This window comes from Panthera tigris, chromosome B4 (genome assembly GCF_018350195.1).
Source record: "Panthera tigris isolate Pti1 chromosome B4, P.tigris_Pti1_mat1.1, whole genome shotgun sequence".
NCBI classification, from domain to species: Eukaryota; Metazoa; Chordata; class Mammalia; order Carnivora; family Felidae; genus Panthera; species Panthera tigris.
Genome location: NC_056666.1, coordinates 73,631,657 through 73,650,593, shown reverse-complemented (window position 1 = coordinate 73,650,593; position 18,937 = coordinate 73,631,657). Strand labels below are relative to the sequence as shown.

The 18,937-nt window shown below is 42.7% G+C and overlaps 1 long non-coding RNA gene across 2 annotated transcripts in view; it reads left to right on the top strand.

Moving 5' to 3' along the window:
- LOC122240096 overlaps positions 1-18,342 on the top strand; it is a 37,323-nt gene extending 18,981 nt beyond the window's left edge. For both annotated transcript variants that reach the window (XR_006219425.1, XR_006219424.1), the window contains 2 exons: positions 17,818-17,889; positions 18,098-18,342. This is a non-coding gene — a long non-coding RNA (uncharacterized LOC122240096). The remainder of the gene's footprint in view (positions 1-17,817; positions 17,890-18,097) is intronic.
- The last annotated feature ends 595 nt before the right edge of the window (positions 18,343-18,937 follow it).

Below are 18,937 nucleotides of genomic sequence, written 5' to 3'. Positions count from 1 at the left end.
TTTTTGCATGTGTTATAGGAAAGGATAGTACTTTTAAATTCTTTTTTTCGTAACAAGTTCCCTATGCAAGGAAGACTTACTCTTTTCAGTGCTGGGAAAAATGTATTTGAAACTTTAAAATGTCTTTAAAGCTTTAAAAGAGTGAGCAGAAATGCATACAAACATTTTTTCATCAAGAAGTTGGGTCTGCTTTCACCAACTGTTTGCAGTAACGCTGGGAGTTACCTGTTGTTCTAATTGTTTTCAATACGGATTCTGCTGCTCCTCTCATTTCCCTTAAGAAGGAGTTCTGATGTTTAAGTCAAATAAGGTCAAATAGATATTAATCTTGAATATATTAGCCTTAAAGCAAGGTAGATAGATTTTTTTTTTTTAGATAAACCAGTAAATATGGATTGGAAACTTTTTGTGCGAGACATAGTTACTGTGAAACATATAAAAATGGATCAGATGTTTCCCCTGCCCTCAAGGAACCTACAATGGAGTTAGCACTGAATGTGTTCTCAAGAAGCTTAGTGGCCACAAATTCAGCAAAATAATAAGAGCTAAAGTTACTGAATGAGTGAGTACTCTATGCCAGAAACACGTATTGCTTTATTTAATCCTTATAACACTCCCATGCAGAGGACATATTACTATTCCCATTTTAGGGATGAATCTTTTAAGTATAGGAGTATACAATAAGTGATTTGACTGGCCTTTGTTCTTCATTCCCGGGAGGGAACTTGTAAACCCTTGGAATTTCCTTCAGCAATAGAAGAATCTTTGTTATTCACAGTGGGTCCTCAGATCACAACCAAAAGTTTATGACAATAAAGTGACTCACGAGGGCCCCTAGATAGTTTGCGCTAAGAAGATGACTCAACACGGGGGCTGGCCAGCCAGAAAGACCAACCATGTGATGAGAGGGTTGAGGCTCTGAGCCATGATGTTAGTCTGACGTCCAAGGAGACGAGGGGCCTGGAGATTGAGTTCAGTCGTCTTGCCAATGATTCACTTAGCCATGCCTACGTAATGAAACCCCAACAAAAACTCTGTGCACTAACGATCCAGTGAGCTTCCATGGTTCGGAATACTCTGAGGATTACCACACATCATAGCCAGGAGGAGGCAATGCTGTCCAGGACTCCACGGAGAGAGGATGATTGGAAGCTTCATGTTTGAGACCCGCCCAGAACTCACCCTATATGTCTCTCCCTTTGACTGGTTTTGATTTGTATCCTTTTGGTATCACAAAATTATAATTGTAAGTATAGCACTTTCCTGAGTTCTGTGAGTCATTCTCGTGAATTACGGAACCTAACAAAGTTCGTACGGACCCCTGAATCTTATAGCCAGATGATTTGAAGTGAGGGTGGTCCTGGGAATCAAACTTGCTGGTGTCTGAAGTGAGGGCAGTCTTGCAGATGACTGTGCCCTTCACCTGTGAAGTCTGGCCCAATTCTGGGTAGTTGGTGTTATAAGTCATTGCAGGAAGTTCACTGCTTGCAGAGACCCCCTTGTGCAAAGTAAATGACTCCCCTCTAATCAATCTCTCTCTTTTTTAAGTTTATTTTTTTATTTATTTTTAAATGTTTTATTTATTTTTGGGAGAGAGAGAGAGAAAGAGAGAGAGAGAATGAGCAGGGGAGGGGCAGATAGAGAGGGAGACACAGAATCTGAAGCAAGCTTCAGGCTCTGAGCTGTCAGCACAGAGCCGAACGGGGGGCTGGAACTCGTGAACCATGAGATCATGACCTGAGTCGGAGTCAGAAGCTTAACTGACTGAGCCACCCAGGCGCCCCAACTGTATTTATTTATTTTGAGAGAGACAGCGTATGTGGGAGGGGCAGAGAGAGAGAGAGAGAGAGGGAGGAAGAGAGAGAGAGAGAGAAGAGAGAGAGAGAGAGAGAGAGAGAAACCCAAGCAGGCTCCCCACTGACAGTGCAGAGCCTGATGCAGGGCTCAAACTCCTGGACCGTGAGATCACAACCTGAGCTGAAATCTAGAGTTGGATGCTTACCTGACTGAGCCACCCAGGCACCCCTCTAATCTACCTTTCTTAAAGTTTTGGTCTTTGTGTAGTTGGTACCCAGCTGGGAGAGGGGCACATTCCCCTCACTGTTTTCCATTCTCTGTGGCAGAGGTAGCCACACCACAGCCTTCATGTGCGTAGGCAGTTGGGGATGAGTAAGGGGAAAAGCTCCCTGTGTGCTAAATCTCGGTCTAAAGGCTGCATTTTCTGTTTCGCATCAGAGTGTGCCAAAGAAAACCAGACATCAGGGCTGGTGGAGAGCTGGATAAGGACTCCTTAAAAAGAAAACTCCCAGACAAGGATTCTGTGAGCCTCTCAACCCATATTCATCTTGTACCTTAATTAATAGGCAGCTAAGCACAGAATGTGTAAAATGCAATTAAGATGCAGACGTGAGTCAGTTTTACAGCCACTGGCTTAGAAAACATATGCTTTCCTAGTTGAGAGCCACAGGATTTTTTAATACTATGCAGCAAGAACTACACACATTAATATTTTTTTTTTAAGTTGGTAGTGCCTGTGAACAATGTTCAGTCTACACTGACTGACCCCAATACGCATGCGTGCCCTCCATATGAACAGCAAGCAGTCCCCCCTCCAACACCAAACTGCCCTCCTAGGGCATTTTCCTACTCAGAGTGGTCCAAGAATTTTAGTTTGTTCAAATGTAGTTCTAGAAAAAGAATTCTGAAGAAATTCTCCTTTCTTAACTACTGGAAGTTTCTCAAAGTGTCATCTATGTGTGAGCTCTTGGGCAAGGTTGGAGCTCCTGTCCATTTCTCTGGGGGTGGAAATGGCACCGATGTCTTTTGTGAGCAAAGCCTCAGCATCACTCAGTGCATTGCTCTCTCCCACGACTGGGGCAGCAGAAGCTATTTCTTCCAAAGCTGGAGGGTCACAGCCGGATTCTGTGCCTCTTTCTCCATAGAGGGTTGGTTTGAGGACATCTCTGAGCTGTGGCCACCATGCTGGTAGGAAGGAAGGAACGAGTAAAGGAAAATCTCAGTATGTGACATTTTGTATTAGTTTTCTAGGGCCGCTGTAACAAGTTACTACAAACTGGGGGCTTAAAATGAGAGGAATTTATCCTTTCACAGTTCTGGAAGATAGACAAAATTAAGGTGTCATCAGGCCACATGTCCTCCAAAGGCTATAGGCCAGAATCCTTCCTTGCGTCTAGTTTCTGATGTCACCAGCCATTTCCTGGCTTGTGGCTCTATCACTCCAAATTCTGCCTCTGTCTTCATGTAGCCTTCTTCCAAATCTCCCTCTCCTTTCTCTTATGAAGACACCAGTAAGTAGATTCAAGGCCCACCCGAAATCTAGGATGATTTCGTCTCAAGCTCCTTAACTAATTACATCTGCAAAGATCCTATTTCCAAATATAGCCACATTCTGGGGTTCCGGGTAGACGTGAATTTAGGGGAGGGGGACACTGTTCAACCTGCTACAGCATCCAAAGATGCAGGTTTGAGTGATGCATTTTCCTGATCTCATCTTTCTTGAGCCTCAGCCCTGATTTGTAAACTGAGTCTGTTAATGACCCTTACCCCACTACCACCAACATTGTTAAGACTGAATGAGATAGTTGATGTGAAAATGCCTTGTAGGCTATCACAGGAGTAAGGGGATAAATACGTAATGCAATATCTTAATAGCTGGCGATAAGATGTACTATTCTTGTTCTGGGAAATATTTTGATAGGGCTGCCCGCCGCGGCCAAGAATTTGTTGTGGGTGGTAACCCAGGTAACAAACGCGGGTGCCCAGACTGCCCTGTATATGTCAAGAAGAGGAAGATTGCATTTTATTTTATTATCTTATTTTATTATTTCATTTTTTATTTCCCTTGAGGAGAGTGTGAGCAAGGAGAAGCTCGGACATAATCTGGGTTTAAAGGCTGTGCCTAAAAGCAGGGGAGCTGGGAATTCTTAAAAACGGAATGTGTGCTTTAAAGTTATTTGCTCTGTTGGTGTGTGGTGAGACCCCTTCCCATGGTGCTCAAGTCCTCAGAAATGTCAAGTGCACTCAAGGCTGCTTTCGGGAGGCAGGATTTGGGGGAAATTTGGGGGGAATCATGTCAGGAGATCAGTTTCAGGCTTTGGCCGGTGTGATCTTGGACAGAAATTGCATACGTATAAACTGAAGCCATGAGAATATCATCTTTTCCCACATCCCTCCAGGAATTGGCCAAAAGTTGATGGTTGGTCTTCAGGCATGCAATTTGGGGCTGAGCCCAGCTTATCTAGAATTCCCAAGACAGGGCATCCCTAGGTGACACTGTGTTCTACAGCACCGGATATAGGTATTAAGGAACTAAAATGGTTTGCAGAGAAACAATACTTACAAGCGGTAGAGAGGTAGGTCCTTCCCCGAGACTGCACCACTGTGCTCGACACTGGGCTCACAGCTACGAAAGGCACAGTTCCCAATCCAGAGAAGCTCAGGGTCTAGAAGGAGAGCTGGATCTGTGAACAAGCAGCCACACAATAGTAAGCACGTCGCCAGCGATAGGTAGAGGCTACAGAGGCAGCAGGTGGGGCCCGGGTCGGACACCTAATTCAAGGTTGGATTTTGGGTAGAGGGTTGTCCTGACGGCTTCCGGGAAGCTGAGAATTTCCAACAGTCTTAACTAATGAATGATAATTGGCCAGGAAAAAAGAAAGTGGGGGAGATCCTTCTAATACCCCTGGCCCAGCCTGCTTATCTTTCGGTACCTCACTTTTCAGTAGGAATATCAGGGGCTGCGTGAGGGCTGTTTTGGAGATGGCAGGGTCTGGCTGTAGCCCCTCTGCCTATAGCTGATGATCAATCGCATTGCAGTTGATTGATTTTCACTTCACAGGAGCCAACACGAAAGGTGGCCTGCACTTCCAGTTATAGTTACAATAAAGCAAAAAATAGTTCCAAGGAAAAACAGAAGCAATAAAAATATATTACTATTAGAGCAGGTTGTAAAAATCCATTAGGTAGCCAAAGAGATTGTATGAGATAAATTACTGATATCCACTAATCACTTGCTTAATTATGAAGGAAATTACTCCTGATGTTTCGAAAGCCTTGTAGCACCAAGTTAACAGTCCTTCTTATCGAATTGTGCCTCATTACTTATTCAGCTTGGATTGCACCAGATGAATTATTAGTTGTCAGTCTGGATCCGGTTGCCATTTTCTCCAGAGAATGAGGCTTCTACTTCCAAAAAACATGAATATTCTGTGCGTGTGTGTGTGTGTGTGTGTGTGTGTGTGTGTGTGTATATATATATGTATATTAGTTTTATTCATATATATGTATGTATGAATAAAGCTAATATTTTACAAAAACATATAAAAATACACCATGCATGTAGTCAATCCTCATTATTTGAGGATTCCTTATTTGAGAATCTGCCTACTCACTAAGATGTATTTGTAACCCCCAAATCAATACCCTCACTGCTCTCCTACTGATTTGCAGACAGGTGCAGAGTGGTAGAAACTTTGAGTTGCTTGAACAGGCATGTTCCCAGCTCAGGTGCAATAAGGCAACAGCTCCTGCTTGTTCTGGTTCTCCTGCAGGGGTGACCAGAGGATGGTGACTGTGGGGTGGTGCAAGCTCTTGCTCTGGGGCCATCTGGGCCGGGTTTGAATCCCAAGTCCAGTTCCTGCTCCTGGGGCATCCTCAGGCAAGGCACTCAACATTTTCTGAATCTTGTTTTCACCTCTATAAAATAAGGAAAATAGAATCTACCAAGATGAGTTGTTTTTAGGATTTAAGATGATAATCTCTATGGGGGCACCTGGGTGGCTTAGTCAGTTAAGCATCTGACTTCAGCTCAGGTCATGATCTCACAGTTTGTGGGTTCGAGCCCCACGTCGGGCTCTGTGCTGACAGCTCCGAGCCTGGAGCCTGCTTCGGATTCTGTGTCTCCTTCTCTCTCTGCCCCTCCCTCACTCATGCTCTTTCTCTCAAAAATAAATAAATATTAAAAAAAAACTTTTTTAAAAGATTACAATCTCTGTGATACACAGTATATATAGACATGTAAAATATACAGATTTTTTTAAGTTTATTTATTTATTTTGAGGAGGGGCAGAGAGAGAATCCCAACTAGGCTTCGCACTGTCAGCTCAGAGCCCGACATGGGGCTCTAGCTCACAAACTGTAAGATCGTGACCTGAGCCGAAACCAAAAGCCAGACACATAACCCACTGAGCCACCCAGGTGCCCCAATATTTCCTTTAGATACAGTTAGTTTACAGAACATAATGACTGAGAATAATTAGAATCAATGATACACATTACGTATGTATGTATATGTATGGATTTACACATGCATGCACATGCACAGACACACATGGGGAGAGGCACATGTATACTTGAATATTTATAAATGAAGATAGAGTGTGTTTGTCTATTTGCTTATTCTCAAATACATACAGATATAATCAATAGGATATTGCTCATGGCTCTTATCTCTTCCATTTTCAGAAGTGAAGAAATTATCTCTCAAAAGAACTTTCCTCCTTATGAAAAAAGAGTAAATTGCTCACTTTTTGTAGGTACATTAAGTCTTTTGGGGAAAACCTACCTGAGCCTACTCAGTAAACTACCTCTTTTAACACACTGAATGATATCCCATTAGTCTTACCAAGTTAATGCAGCTTCAAAAGGGAAATAATTTACTCCTCTTTCAGAAATATGAAGAGAACTATAATGCACATTTTCCCCACTATTTTTCTGTAGTTTTCTATTCATTGGCTAGGATTGCTAGCTGAGACTTCCATTATTATAGTAAAAGGATGGCTTCCCATGACAGGTAAAAAACGATGCCACTGACCTAACAGTAGCCTAGGAACTTTGAGAGATTTTTTGCAAAAGTGATAATGGGTTTGTTATATTCCATTCCTGTTCTTCTTCTATGGCTCTTGATGAACAAGGGAACAGGTTTGCCAGATGGCTGGAAAGTACCGGGCCATCCATCCTAGGAACTGGGCGAACAAACTATGAGAGATATAGACTTTCAGTCTTGACCTCTTGGAACCCAAAATACAAAGCTATTGACCCAGGGAAAACATTTTCAGAAATGGAAGTGAGGTTTTTAACCTGTTACAGCCGAGGGCAAAACCAGGTATTTCTGTTTGATGTCAAGAAGAAAGAATCTCCATCCAGAAGTCTGCAGTTTTTACTAGAAAAGAGCTAGAGCTGTTTGCATTCCAAATGCTGTATTGGCTGAGGTAGATTAAGTTCAAGAATAAGCAGGCCCCCAAATTGATGATGACTCAAACACAAGATAAATGAACCTCTCAGTCATGCAAGAGTCCAAATGGTTGCTTCTGGATGGCAAGCATATTCCCTCCATACAGTGTCTCGGGGATCCAGTCTCATTCTGTGTCTGTGTCACCTCCTAGGCCCTCATTGTCATCTGCATCTAGCCGGCAGGAGGAAGAGTGTGGGTTGGCACAGCCACTTTGTAAAAGCTTTGGCTGAGAAGCCCCGGCCATTATGTGCGTGTTCCATTGGCTAGACCTCAAGTCTGTGGCCGCCCCAAACTGCAAGGGGTGCTGGGAAATATAGTTTACCTATGTACCCAGGAAGAAAGATATCATGGATTTTTGTGAGCAGCTAGCCATCTCTGGCATGATGTTGTTATGCTACTGAATCTGGAGGGGGGCTATAGACAACCCCTCACCAGAGGTGGAGAATAAGATCTCAGAAAAGAGGTGGGCCATTTGTGGTATAAGTACCCTGGGGAGGATGCTGGTTTCTATTCAGAAATAAGAACTGAGACAAAAAGGTCAAAGGCAGAAGGTAATCCATTTCTGTCTCTCAATTTTCTTTTAATCTTAGAATTGACGGGAAAAATAGTTGAGATGTTTAAAAAACAGTTCCTCACATGAAAGTGAGGAACCCAGGCAATATGTCTATGAAATTATGCCAGCAACTTGAAGCTAGACACTTCTGTCTCCTGGTACGTGGAAAAAAGTAGTGACATTTGTGGGTGTAAGAGGACATCCTCATAGATTTTTAATAACTTCTTCACATTTTTGTAGTTCTTCATCTACTTAGAGTCCATCAAAGGTAGTCGTATTTTCCAACCTTCCTTGCCTCTGGGATGCAGATGTGTGCCTTTGATTCTCCAAACAAATGCATGGGGGTGATTTGGAGACAAACTGCCTGAGGGGAACGAGCAGAGCATTGGGGCGTCTGTGTTCCTGGTGAGAGTTGTCAGGATAGGGTATTTCTGGGATCCTCAGTGATGGAGGCGACCTCCTGATCACGGAAGAGGAAGTCAGTGGTCGCAGCTACTCTGTTACCAGGCCAGCTCTGCGGGCTGATCCTGGGAGTTGCCCTTGGAAGCTTAATCTCACACTAGTCCTCCAGATCTTCCAGTGATTCCGTGAGCTTTTTAATATCCCTTAATAAATGTCTAGCATCAACTGGCTGGAATGAATTCCATTGTCTGCCTGCGACTCATAACCGAAACGAAGCTGGCTGTAGTAGAACCACATTCATTGCTTTGTCTAGAAGACCACTTAACGTTCCTTAAACTCAGACTTCACATTTTCTTATTCCACCCAGAATCAACACGGAGCTAAAAATATGCAGATGAAAAGCTCTGTCTATATTGTGCCTGAATAGTAAAGCTAGAACGGAACACACTTGGAAGATTCATGGTTGTGGCAGGACAATGTCACGGTGGGGGGAAGGTACATTTCAGGAAACTAAGCCAGGGCCACTTATTTGGCTGGCCCTCCACACCAGGGAATTATTCTTCCTGAGTTAAGCCGGAAGGTTCTGGGGGTATGATTTATTAAAAGGGATAAATTCCTTTATAGATAGACTATAAAAAGAAATCAACTACTCTTTTTTTTATTTAAAAAATTTTTTTTAATGTTTTATTTATTTTTGAGACAGAGAGAGACAGAGCATGAGCAGGGGAGGGTCAGAGAGAGAGGGAGACACAGAATCCGAAGCAGGCTCCAGGCTCCGAGCTGTCAGCACAGAGCCTGACGTGGGGCTCGAACCCACGAACTGTGAGATCATGACCTGAGCTGAAGTCGGACGCTTAACCGACTGAGCCACCCAGGCGCCCCTCAACTACTCTTTACAAACGGGTATCTCTAGATACCAAGATGGCAATGGTTACTTGGATCTAGTGTGTGGAAAAGTTATTTATTTTATTCAAAAATTTTATACCGCAAATAATGTTTCCAGGGAAATGCCGGCCTAATGGAGCCCTAGACCAAGGGTAAGTACTGGATATCCAGAAGTGGCCGTGGTTTGTGAGAGGAAACTTGGTGCAGTACGAAGAGCATTTGAGTTGTTATTTAAAAGCTGCGTGTGACCTTGGTCAAATTACTTGACTTCCCTGAGCTTCATTCCTCATCTGTAAACTGGAGGTAATAATCACAGGACCTTACTCACAGGATTATCATTAGGCTTAATTAAAGGAATGTCATGATTCTTTGTGACAGGCGATAGGAACCAACCCTGGCTGACATCGGCAGAAAAGCAATTATTGGAGGCTATTGAGATGCTCACAGAATTGACAGGAGGGTGAAAGAACCAGGGTCAGAGAATGAGCGGGCGTTGGGGAAAGGTGGGCAAAAGAAAAGAGTCAAGGTCACCAGCAGGTATGGTTGGTGGAGCCCATCCCTGGCTCCTCTACCACTGACACCAGTTCCTGCCGTGGCTGCCACCTGGCACTGTCAGTCACTGGTGCCAGCCTCTTCCCCGAAGGTGTCTAGGCATCGTCCCCTGTCAGAGCTGTACCGCACGGGAATCCAACCTGCTCGTGAGAGACTACCGTGAACCATTCAGGAGTTTTGCAAAATGGGTGTTGAAATATTTGTCGTTTGAAATCAGCCACTGTAATCAACACCACAGAAATTAGCAAATGATAAAAATCAGGGCTGGGTTTTGTTTTCCCAAGAGACCCAGTTTCCCAGCCCACTGCTGCCTCAAATACGGAATGTTGAACGTTGGGCGTGAGCACCTGATCCCTTGAGTCCTGGACACATGGCAGTGCATCAGCCCTAAGGGGATGGGGAAGGGGAGAGATAGCCTTTTAGATTGCAGGAGGAAGTGGCTGCTCCCTTACCAAGACTGAAACCAAGAATCCAAGAGGATTCTGCCCAAAAGGCTGGAGATTTCACTGCTGAATCACCTCCCCAAATTTCAAGGATTTTCTACGGTATAGAAAGGGCTCATCTAAAGCTATGCCTTTACTCGTAACGAGTTCCCAATACGTGCTGGGTCCCTCCTTCTTTCTCTCTTTTCCCCAGTTTGGCCACATGTATACCCCTTACTTTTCTATTTGGTATGTGTTCTGAAATTCTGGCTGTAACAAAAATGAAGCCTTAATAAAGCCTTGCCCTAAGTTGTATGAAGTTAAGGAGTTAAGGCCAGCTCAAAGGTTCCAACATTAAATCAATAACTGTAAACATTATGTTCTCCATTAAGGAAATGAACATCTTTTGATGGAAGAGTTATTGTCCTTAAATCCGCACATTTAAGTATTTTTGAAATAAAAGTAACTAATGTAGGCAAACACTTGAAACAAGATAAATTTCTTGCGAAGATACTAAGGGTCTGAGGTGCCTGGCTGACTCAGTAGGGACAGCATGCGACTCCTGACCTGGGGGGCATGGGTTGGAGCCCCATGTTGGGTGGGGAGCCTACTTAAAAAAAAAGATACTGAAGGTTTTTCTGTGTATTAAGTTATACAAAATCCTACTGGGAGAATTTTTACTTGAAAAAATGAAAATAGAGCAGAGAAATCTTCCAAGTGAGAAGATATGGCAGACAGTCCTCTTTTTCCTTCACATTAATAAATAAGTTACCCGGTTAATCAGCCAGAGGTTAGAAAAAAAATATTCATAAATTTTCATGAAATTGCTTATTTATAATATCAGCTACAAATGATTTCTGTCCTAGGACTTGAATGAAGAGGAGGAAAAAGTGCTTTTCTAATAGAAATTGCATTGCCCGGCATGCTTTTTCATATGCATCTTTAATTTATGTTTAATTCATGTTGCATATTCAACACTCTGTGTGTATAGTTGGAGGGCGCCTGAGCTCACATTGGAAATTAGGAAAATTTGCCACTATTCAGAGTCAGCTTTAATTTTTTCTAGATGGTTCAAGAGGAAGAGACTTTTTTTTCCCTAGGTGGAATAACTCATTCTGAAAGAGGCATTTGGAAGTTCCTTTACCTGCAGCTTTTGCTCAAGGGTCTGGAAGGGAGGATGTGGGGGTTGAGGGCAGGAGAGGCACCACGGGCTGGGAGAAGGAGCTCCACTTGGACTCAACCCCAGTGTGTTAGTGACAGGAGCAGGTCTCCTGGCCTCCTTCGGGTTCCCCATCTGAAAAATAAGGGTGCATTCGGTAGTTCATTTCTATTTCCGTCCCCCTGAACATTTGCGTCCCAATTACTGATTCTGATCCCACCTCTCAATCGAAAAAGAACCCTCCATTGCTTGTAGTTCAGCTGGACGTTAATGAAAAATTGGCAAACAGACATGAAGGGATTTTCAGTCAGTGGTGCCCCAGTTCACACCCGCATTTCAGAAACCCCTGCTTGTGACCGTTCTCAATGAGTACACACGGATTTTTTGGTAGTGCTGGCCGGGGAATAGCGTCTCTATAGAAACCAGGTGAATGCTTCCTTGCAATTAAGTATCTTCTCGACATTTGCGTGTCAAGTTAATTGATAAAACGGGGAGCTCTTCCAACATCTCCAAGTCCTTCTGTCAGCTTACGAGTCAAATCCTAAATTAGATACAACACCTGAATGGGGCATGCAAGCTGAGAGGAGCCCTCAGTGTTGTCATGACAACAGGGAAATGCCAGGTCTCCCCACACATGCATATTCCACTGTCAGGTTTTTACACACTGGTTGTTATTATATTTTCTACCGTGAGCAGAAATGAAGTAACATCCTGGGTTTTCCCTAAGGGATTCAAAGCCATTTGTATTCTTGTGGTCGGTCTGCTTCCTTCCTCTTCTATAACCCCCAACCCGGGTGTTTTCAGAGTTGCGGCATCTGCTAGGACTCAGCTACCACAGGGCATCTCTAGAGGCTCCCAAGCGACATTTGGGGGCTGGGACCAGAGCAGTGACGATCTAGGGAGCCTACGCATTCATACTTCCGAGTCTAGCTTCTCTGGAAACCAGCTTTATAAGATGGTTTGAGAATAAATAGAAATAATGGAAGCCCCCAAATGCATCACTGGTGGTAGGGCTATTACAGCCAGGAAGAGATTTCATTCGTACCCAAACTATAGGGCTAAACTAGGTAACACACATACAATGTTATTCCATTTCCCCCCCTCCAGCCCATAATGTATAGATGATTGTAAAATTCCAGAGTACTACCTGTCTTTTGGAGGATGGTGGAATGATAAACTCTGGAAGGGAACATTTTCTGATGGGTCAAGTCCAGTTTCCTTGCACCTGTTACGTTTGAAAGAATCAAGAGGCTAAACCCCCCTAAGGTTTGGTTTGGAAAGCCAAGCAGGGTGTGTATCAAGGCACTGTGATAGGAAGATGTATCTTATTATAAAGAAATTGATGTGCCGAAACTAGTCATAGTTTTGTGCCGAGCCCTTTGTTTTGAATGTCGGGTGAACAGGGAATCTCCATTCAAGAGAGATCAAGACTTTCTGACCTGGGGCTGTGTCACAGGTAGGTTTAGATCAGTTTAGAAATGTTGGTTTGATTTTTCACCCTGGAATGTTCCCGGTGCTCTGACAAGAAGAGAAACACGCTTTGTTCTGAAGCATATGCCGTCCCAGCTCTTCAGGAAGGTTTGAAACCAAGAGCCCAAATGGATGCACGCACTGTTTTTAATATTTTGTAGCAACGCATGTCTCCGCATTCACTCCAAGCTGGCTCAGTTTTCCATTTCCTGTGTAGATTTATTCTCAGACTGGGAACAACTTCATCATCTACTTCTGCAGATTAATTCCTGAGTCATGCACAGTTTCTCTTGAAAACAGATCACAAAGTCTAGATTTTGAGAACTGGAGTTTGACCATTTCTTAGTCTCAGTGTTCCAGGATAGGAAGATGCGTGAAGATCTACTGTGACAGAACCACTTCTGATTTATGAGGTGGCCTGAGAATCTCCAATGAGGCAGAGAAAAGAAACAATGACAATTCCATAAGACTGCTACCGATTATTAGGAATCTGCTAGATTCCAAGCATTTTGTGTATCTTAACCTCACTTAATCTGCATTTGTGCATCTGTGCATTTGAACTCGTTTTCGGAGGGAGAAACTCGTTCCAGAGATGAACTTGCCCAGATTACATGGCTCTGGTTTGCTAAGATGCAAACCTGAGTGGGCCTGAGTCTTATGCCCGACAGTTATACACTAAGCAGTGCTGTGTCACTAGTCAATCAACCACAGAGCATGGTATATTTCTGTCTGTACCTGTAAGCTTAGTAAGTATTTTTAATGTTTGTGTTCTAGAGGACCATGGCTCTCTATTGCACTGAAGGCCATAGAATCTATCATAATAACAGAGAGGCAAGCCCTTGATGAATAGAAATTGAATAGCGATAAATTGGAATAATACTATGTGGAAAGGAAAGAAGATATTTCTTACTAACTAGATGAGATTGTGTCCAGGGATGTAAGAGCCGATCCTTCAGTATTTATTGGAATGCCAACAGAAGCAGAGTCCCGTATTAGAGTCGTTAGCAAAAACTCAGTACAAAACCTTGGCTAACAGCTACCGGGGTTTCACTTTTCATGAAGTACAAGCGGAAGGTAAATGTTGCTTGTGCTTTGTCAAGTGATATTTACCTTGTTTGAAAGGGTCTGCCGACATCAGAGGTCAGGAAAAGGACGAGTTGCTGGCAAAGGAGACTGAAAAAAGGGAAGCGCCAGTGAAACACAAGGCAAACTATGAGTTTCGTGTCCAGGATGAAAAATAAGAGGAGGGCTTTAAGGAGAGACAGATGCTTGTCATGTGCTGCTGAGTATCGGTGAAGTCCAGGGATTCCTTCCCTCTGTATTTTCTGAAGATGCTTCCTCCTCCTCAGCCCCATGACTGCTTCCCTAAATACATAGATACAATGTAAATTCATAAATACAACAAAAGTAAGTTCCAGAGTTATCTCCTCTCTAAAGTCTCCCCTGACTTTCTCTGAACAGATTAGGCATCGTCCATCTTAATATCCTGTAACTTGTCATATGTATCTTGATTGTAGCACCCCATTTGTATTATAGCTGATTTTTATTGACATTAGGATACCAGCTGCTACCATGAAGCCATGAATTCCTTAAGTAGGGACCATGCCTCCTCTTGTAATGTCCCCAGGGTTGTGTACAGCATTTGATTTCTTATGAGAAGCTCCACAAGTATCCACTGAATGAATAAGACGTCAAAGACTTCATAACAATCTGCATTTTCACATTGACTCTACTTTGGCAAAGCTTTCTCTCAGGGGATTAGTCACTTATTAAAAGTCATGGCTAATTACTCACCTGGCTCTTACCTTGCATGCTCCGGGTGAATATACTGCCCAAATACTCCCAGATTTGGTCATTATTCTGTTTTGTGATTCATCAGGGTACATTGTTGATCATTTCTTGCAGGGGCTCACAACTGTGAGTCATACAGTTGGTTCCTTATATTAGGAAAAAAAAAAAAACCCAAAACAAAGCCACTTGTCTCATTTATTGAAAGCTCAGAGCGGTGTTGCTTTAATTAAAATGAGCCAGTATTTGTCAAAGTTCCTCCAGCCTCAGAGAGTATACCTTGAGACATAAGAAAACTTACTCTATTAAGGCTCCACATAAAAAATTTTTTTTTACTGAGGGTTGATGGGGGGTGGGAGGGAGGGTAGGGAGGGTGATGGGCATTGAGGAGGGCACCTTTTGGGATGAGCACTGGGTGTTGTATGGAAACCAATTTGACAATAAATTTCATATTAAAAAAATAAAAATAAATAAATAAAAAATAAAAATAAAAAAATTTTTTTTACATTTATGTATTTTTGAGAGACTGAGAGAGACAGAGCGTGAGTGGGGGAGGGGCAGAGAGAGAAGGAGACACAGAATCAGAAGCAGGCTCCAGGCTCTAAGCTGTCAGCACAGAGCCCGACGCAGGGCTTGAACCCATGAATTGTGAGATCATGACCTGAGCCGAAGTCAGACACTCAACCGACTGAGCCACCCAGGTGCCCCAAGGCTCCACATTTTTATTAATATAATTTTTAAAGAAAATACCTTATATAACTTAGCCGTAACCCATCTAGAATAGATATAGGGAGGAGAGGGGAGTAGACTACATTAGTTTAGAGTTGCAATAGTTTATTGAGATTTATGGAAAGCACAACAAAATCAGATTCTGGCATTTAAGTACATTCCAGTAGAAAATATTTTAATATTTGCCTGACACTAGGTTGCATAATATTATGAATATGATCATCCCTCTCTTTTTTTTTTTTTTTTGTCTTGGCATCTATTAAAAAACGCTATTTCAAGATATATTTACTGCTAAAAGATTAACAAGATAAAATTCAAGTTTTAAGTGTTATTAAAGCAGGCATTTTGACCTCTCCAAATTTGGCCTTTTAGATATATTCTGGCCCTTCCCTCTGTTTTGTCAGGTGTTACTAAATTCATACCAGAAGAATGAGAATCTGTCCAATTTTTAGAGGCCTAGAAAAGAAATCTCCACCAGGAACTCATTTGAGTATACACTAACCCTCTAGGACTTCTTTCTTGTGTCTTCTCAAAGCATGTCCCTATGCTTCTGCCAAAGCCCTCTGCCTTCTCCAAACCTGAACACCACCATGCATAAACCCACATCTTCTATGGGAGTGCTTTGACTTCACCTAACAGAAATCTGAATTCAAACGGCCTTACACAGTCAGAAAACTTATCACCTCTCATAGCAGCAGGTCAGAGGGTGTGTGGGCTCTGGACTTGTTTGATTTGGTGGCTCAAGAATATCCTTGAGGGCACAGATCTTTCCATGTTCCCTTGACCATCCCCAGAGCATGCTTCCATCTTAAGCAGGCAGCAAGATGGCTGGACAAGTCCTGAAGACAAAATTCAGAGGGAGAAGAGCGGTTACTTCTTCCTATATCTCCTTAGAAGAGAGGAAACCTTTTCTAGAAATCCTCCTGCACACTTCTCCTCGTGCTCTTGGTCAGAATAGGCCATTCTTGAACCAGGCACGGACAAAAATGATATGTCTATGGTTGACCGATCACGGCTGGAGTGAATCACAAAGGCCACCACATCTGCCTGGCATTCCTCTGGCATTCCTCTCTGGCCTCTGGACCTCTCCCATTACCCTGTGCCATTTCCTTCAGTGAGCGGGAAGAGAAGGACCAAGGAGAGGAGGACAAGAGAACACAGAGAGGAAAGCGAGGGTCATTCAAGATTCTACTAGAGATTAACAGCTTCAAAATGGAGAAGAGAATTGATTGGAACAAATCCTTTTGCATATTTATTAAGAGAGTTAGCTCATGTGATTGGAGTTCCTATTTAACTCTAAAATGCTCGATAGGAGTCTGGACAGTGAACTTAGACAAGCGTGTGTGTCTTAAGGTCAATTAGTTTCATTGTGTTGAGCCTCAGTTTCCTCATTCAAAAAATAAGAGTAATAAGCATCCTGGGGGTTGTCATGAGCACTAGAAATATTTTACAACAAGTGTTAGCATCACACCTGGAATTTTATATGCAGGTAGTTAATATGTGACAGCTGTTGTTTATAATAATAAAGAGAAGGAATTAGAGATGCTAGGACAGTTACCAGTACAGTCAGCAGCAGGGGCCCCAGGAAGGCAGAACACTTTTGATTGATTATCATGAGATGGTAACTGTCAATATTGAATTATTCATTGTGCGAACTGCATTATTTATGCTGTCTCATTTAACTCTTTGTTGCTCTTCTCCTTTTAGAGATGAGCATTCAGAGGGTCACAGGGGTGGTGAGGGGAAGAGCCTGGTCTAGAATCTGGATTTACCTTGGGTCAAAGCCCAGGGTGTTAAGCATAACATGATAGTTTCCAGACATGAATCCCTTTTCTCAAGGTCACCTGGCTTGTACATTCTGAACAAACCACACCAGCATAGTACTCTCACTTTTCTATTTCTTTGATTTTGCTCTCTTTATCCCATTTTGAATCTTTTAAAATTGCATGTATGTTGATAATCTGTTATCATAGACAGTCTGTTTTCACTCCTTGTCGACACAAAACCTCTCCATAATCCCTACAAAGAAATCTGCTGGCACCAATGATTCGTGAGCAAAGCAAATTTCACTAAAGACTTTATGGCAGGGACAGAAGGGGGGGATTATATTATACACTTCACAGCAAGCTATTGATGATTCTCAACCAACCCATCTGCTCTCAAGATTCTTTCTTCGCCACCGAATCTGCAGTGTGGTGGGTTATTCTCCTCGGTCCTTCCCCGTGTCAAAGCCCTCTCTGCGTCTTATCTCCTTTCACTTGATCCCTCATCTCCAATCCAATGATCCCATCCCCCTTTTCTTTGCACAACATTTAGCACTTCTCCGCCTTCAGCCTTCAACTTACACACCCGGCCCATCTCTGGAATCAGCTAAAAATGTTTCCTCCACATAGGAACCCAATGTCCTTAGGAAATGGGCAGGGAAGAGAGATAAATAAGAATTCCTTGTCTTTTAAATGTATAAACTGCCTCAGATCATCTTGGGTTGAAGTGGGGGGATACATAAATAAGTGTCTCATTTCCCTGGTTACACATGCTGGCCAGGTTCGCTCTCCAGCACTTATGGCCTCTGGCTCTACTGACCTGCTTCTTCATTTGTTATCAGGATAGCCTCCTGGAAAATGTTTATGAGATTACGCGACTATTAGAAGAACAGTTATCCTCTTTATTTCCACAGGTATTTATATATCTTTTAAAAATATTTCCTCTGACTCTCCAGGTAGTACATGCTCATTATACATTATATGGAAAATCCAGGAAAGTATCATGGAAAACATAAAAATGACTTACAATTCTACTGCCCATAGTGACCCTCTGTTAACATTTGTGTATATTATCTTACAGATTTTTTTTTCTTTTCTGTCTCTCTTTCTGTCTACCTTCAGACCTCTTAAAGAATTAAAGAAGTGTTCAAGAACAGAAAGCTCCCTTTCCTTCACGGTGGAAGATGAAAGGAGAAGAACCAATTCGACAAATGATCTCTAAGATGAGCATCAGAACGACTCTTTGCTCTCTGCGATGAGAAGGGGAAGCCACACAAGATTAAAGAGAAAACTACAAGGGCACCTAATTTCTATAAGGACAGTCCCCAAATTCCTGCCACTCAGGCAGCAATGGTAGAATACAGAAACACAAGAAATATGTGTGTAATTTTTACATTTTTTAAAATGTTTATTTACCTTTAAGAAAAAGAGAGACACAGAGTCAGCAGGGGAGGGGCAGAGAGAGGGAGACATGGAATCCGAATCAGGCTCCAGGCTCTGAGCTGTCGGCACAGAGACCCACACAGAGCTCGAACCCACAAACCGTGAGATCATGACCTGAGCTGAAGTCGAACGCTTAACCGACTGAGCCACCCAGGTGCCCCAGTAATTTTTTTTTCAAATAATTTTAAGAGTTTTATTTATTTACTTATTTTTAAAAGATGATTTATTGTCAAGTTGGCTAACATACAGTGTATACAGTATGCTCTTGGTTTTGGGTATAGATTCCCGTGATTCATCGCTTACATACAACACCCAGTACTCATTCCAACAAGTGATCTCCTCAATGCCCATCACCCATTTTCCCCCTCTCCCCCATGCCCGCCAATCAACCCTCAGTTTGTTCTTTATAGTTAGGAGTCTCTTATAGTTTGCCTCCCTCTCTGTTCGAAACTATTTTTTTCCCCTCCCCTTCCCCCATGGTCTTCTGTTAAGTTCCTCAAGTTCCACAAATGAATGAAA